The 4,521-nt window shown below is 43.2% G+C and overlaps 1 non-coding gene across 1 annotated transcript; it reads right to left on the bottom strand.

Annotated features, from left to right (window-relative positions):
* Positions 1-4,190: 4,190 nt before the first annotated feature.
* On the bottom strand, positions 4,191-4,264 carry Trnat-ugu (transfer RNA threonine (anticodon UGU)). Its single transcript has one exon. It is a non-coding gene; the product is annotated as a tRNA-Thr (tRNA).
* Positions 4,265-4,521: the final 257 nt, after the last annotated feature.

Here is a 4,521-nt window from a genome sequence, read left to right as displayed (position 1 = left end):
TAAAATGCTACACATCCCAAATCCTTTACTGCCACGTCGAAACGTCTTGTTCCCCACCGTAAATTTATATTTTATTGTTTTGAAATGAGAAGACTGAAACTGTCCTAATACCTTCTATTGTAAGCAGCAGATAGATTTTTTCTGCAAAACACTCTTCTTCAACGTACGCTTTAGAATCCAATGGGTTGTTGTTGTGTTGTTGTGGTCTTCAGTCCTGAGACTGATTTGATGCAGCTCTCCATGCTACTCTATCCTGTGCAAGCTTCCTCAACTCCCAGTACCTACTGCAGCCTACATCGTTCTGAATCTGCTTAGTGTATTCATCTCTTGGTCTCCCTCTACGATTTTTACCCTCCACGCTGCCATCCAATACTAAATTTGTGATCCCTTGATTCCTCACAACATGCCCTACCAACCGGTGCCTTCTTCTTGTCAAGCTGTGCCACAAACTCCTCTTCTCCCCTATTCTATTCAATACTTCCTCATTAGTTACGTGATCTACCCATCTAATCTTCACCATTCTTCTGTAGCACCACGTTTCGAAAGCTTCTATTCTCTTCTTGTCCAAACTATTTATTGTCCATGTTTCACTTACATACATGGCTACACTCCATACAAATACTTTCAGAAACGACTTCCTGACACTTAAATCTATACTCGATGTTAACAAAATTCTCTTCTTCAGAAACACTTTCCTTGCCATTGCCAGTCTACATTTTATATCCTCTCTACTTCGACCATCATCAGTTATTTTGCTCCCCAAATAGCAAAACTTCTTTACTACTTTAAGTGTCTCATTTCCTAATCTAATTCCCTCAGCGTCACCCGACTTAATTCGACTACATTCACTTACCTCGCTTTGCTTTTGTTGATGTTAATTTTATATCCTCCTTTCAAGACACTGTCCATTCCGTTCAACTGCTCTTCCAAGTCCTTTGCTGTTTCTGACAGAATTACAATGTTATCGGCGAACCTCAAAGTTTATGTTTCTTCTCCCTGGATTTTAATAACTACTCCGAATTTTTCTTTCCCTTCCTTCACTGCTTGTTCAATTTATAGATTGAATAACATCGGAGATAGGCTATAAGCCTGCCTCACTCCCTTCCCAACCACTGCTTCCCTTTCATACCCCTTGACTCTTATAACTGCCATCTGCTTTCTGTACAAATTGTAAATAGCCTTTCGCTCCCTGTATTTTGCCCCTGAAACCTTCAGAATATGAAAGAGTGTGTTCCAATCAACATTGTCAAAAGCTTTCTCTAAGTCTACAAATTCTAGAAACAATGGGTAGGCGCAGCAGTATGAAAGCTACGCCTTTCGCCACTACCTGTACTGATATCCTTATCACATGAATCCTATGATTGTCTCCTTTGCACTTATATGTTTACAACATCGCATAATGTAAAAGTATATTAGTTTTATTATTTAATATAATAACTTTTAGTTTTATTATTTAATATAATAGCTTTTGACATTATTGGGTAATTATTATGTTCAGTTAGTGATGTTATAATTATTTCTTGTAACTCATTGTGTGTGTTGGTTGTATTCAGTATGTCTTCGCATACAGAACAGTAAAAACAGAATGGAAAGTTTTGGCCATTAGTTGGCTGTTGCAACCACCTACACGCCATACTACAAAAGTTGTTAGCCGGTCGGTGTGACCGAGCGATTCTGGGCACTTCAGTCCGGAACCGCGGTGCTGCTGCGGTCACAGGGTTGGGCATGGATGTGTGTGATGTCCTTAGGTTAGTTAGGTTTAAGTAGTTCTAAGTCTAGGGGACTGATGACCTCAGATGTTAAGTCTCACAGTGCTCAGAGCCATTTGAACAAAAGTTGTTAGTTGGCGACTCCCTCCGATAAGCAACCGTCAATATGGGAATCTGCAGCAAAATAACCACTCCTTGAACACAATGATGTCCGTAAAACCATAGCTGTACAAACTTGTAACAATTACATGAATTGAGAGTATTTCTTATATCAGAAGGTATCGAAGCGATACAAAGCGCGACCACTGCACCCTGGCCCCTTCAAATGATTATGAGTAATTGAGGGGGTTTCGAGTGACACCTTCATGCAGTTTCCACACGAATGCAGCTCTGCACGCACTCACAAATTCAAATGGCCGTTATGCTCACACAGGACATTCTGCCAGCCCTTCACCTGCCAATTTTGGTCAAAAAACAGACCGTACGGAAGCACAAAAATGGTCGTGGTTTTTAGTGCCTGGACATGGTCTGTTGTATGACAAAAACTGCTATGTCCAGGACTGTGACATGTAGCTGTTGTGCCAAATCATATTTCCAAGACGTTTTCCTTCTGGTGCAGAAGTGTAGCCGTACAATAAATCCTCCCTCCACGGAGGGCCAGTCTTTCTTTTCACGATAAGTCACCTGAGTAAGATGGCTTCACTATGCAAACAGCGTATCTCCTTGTTCCCTCTGCCCCATTCCCCGTATCCAATGATTTACGCTCTATAATATGAAATTTCATGGTGACTAAATTTCGACGTCCGCTATTTAACGTTTACCTCTAAAATATATTACACCGGACCAGTATCGGGACACAGAGCCCATCTTCAGCTGCATATGCAACGGTGTCACTGAGGCTCGATAGCGATTCGGCGTAATAAATTTTAAAAATAATTCCTACTCACTAGAAGCTAATTCTTGGTCACCAAAGGTTCTTGAGATTCGTGTGAGCTGCAGAGCACTGTATGTGTAAAACTTCCATCTATGGACTACAGTCAGTCTTTTAGGCTCCAAAGCTAAGGTCAGTCTAGAAGTGATAGTCAGTATGATAGCCGTCAGCCTCTTAAATCCACGAGCCTTTAAAGTTTCCTGCCATAAGGCAGCATCCTGGGAGAGATGATGTAGGCATTCCTCGGTGTCCATGAATCATTCATCATCAAAATAGCCCCAGACAAAGGCGCCTCAGAACCTAAATCAAAAAGAGAACCAATTTTTCTCATAAAGACACTCTCAAAAATACAAGAACAACTGCTTTGCAGAAGACTAAATGCACATAACACACTACAAGGACTAACGCCACATCAATTCGGATTTCGGGAAGGGAAATCAATTGATGATGCAATAAACAGAGCACTACAAATAGTACACAATACACTTGCCAAATACACATTGGCTATCATGATAGACATCTCAGGCGCGTTCGATAACTTAAGGTGGCTGGCTTTGTTTAAGAGGCTTAACACATACAGGTACCGGAGTCTCTGTACAACAACTTTGTGGACTACTGCAGAGACAGAACAGTAGTTTGGCACATGGACAACCAAAAAGTAATCAAGCGCCTTACAAAAGGCTGTCCACAGGGATCGATCTTTAGCCTCATCTCCTGGGTCATAATGATAGAACCCCTCCTACAGTTACTAGAGGAGCATAATTTGACAGATGGGGTTGTCGCCTATGCTGATGACTTGCTAGTGGCAGTGGCAGCAAATAACCGTGCCCAGCTAGAAGACAGAGCCAATGGAACGCTACGAACAATTACCCTATGGTGCACAAACAACAAACCCAAGGTAGCCGAAAACAAAACAACTTACATATTGCTGAAGGGAATCCTGCACAGGAACCCAATAATCAAAATAGGGGACACAAGCATCAAAAGACCAGTAGTTGCACGCTACCTTGGAGTACACATAAACGAATGATTGAAACACATACGAATATGCCCAGACAAAGCAGAAAAGATACTTCATAAACGGACAAGGTTAAACTCGGAACAATTCAGGCTGCCCCTGTCAGTCACACGAACATACCATTGCGCTGTCTTCGAGTCGGTACTTTGCTTTGCTGCCAGCACATGGGCCCACAGACTTAGTCTTTCTGTCAACAGAACCGTCGTACGTCGTGTGCAAAGTAGCGTCCTGCTTCAGTTAACGGGGGCTTTCAACGCAACGTCGGTCGACGCACTATGCTTTGTGATGGGAATCTTCCCGATAGATATAACCGTCAGATACCGTGCGGCAATGTACTGGCTTAGGAATGGGAGACTAGACCAGGTTCGGCAGATCACTGGTGTACGGCATGGGATAACACGCCAACCCAACGCATGGCGAGTGGATACCTGGCAGAGCGAGTGGGACAATAGGGATAAGTTAGAATTATATATTAATACCTTCAGCTGCTGACTGGCGTTGATATATATCATCGGGGACTGGTGAAAATTTGTTCCCCGACCGGGACTCGAACCCGGGACCTCCTGCTTACATGGCAGACGCTCTGTCCATCTGAGCCAGCGAGGGCACAGAGGATAGTGCGACTGCAGGGACTATCTCGCACACGCCTCCCGCGCAACCCACATTCTCACCTTACATGTTCACACACTACATTCGTAGTGTCCCTACCCAACACACTCATTACTCGTGGAAGACATTCTTACCAAGTCCCGTAAGAGTTCGGGTAATATGTGTGCATCCGCACAGAAGAGGAAGGTCATGGCCGGTACTGCCAAAACTACACACTTATGTGGATATGGTGTCTGTTCTTTCGGACATGTCGG

This window comes from Schistocerca cancellata, chromosome 2, assembly GCF_023864275.1.
Source record: "Schistocerca cancellata isolate TAMUIC-IGC-003103 chromosome 2, iqSchCanc2.1, whole genome shotgun sequence".
In the NCBI taxonomy this organism is placed as follows: Eukaryota; Metazoa; Arthropoda; class Insecta; order Orthoptera; family Acrididae; genus Schistocerca; species Schistocerca cancellata.
Note: the sequence above shows the minus strand (reverse complement) of the source record. Positions and strands in the feature narration are given on the sequence as shown.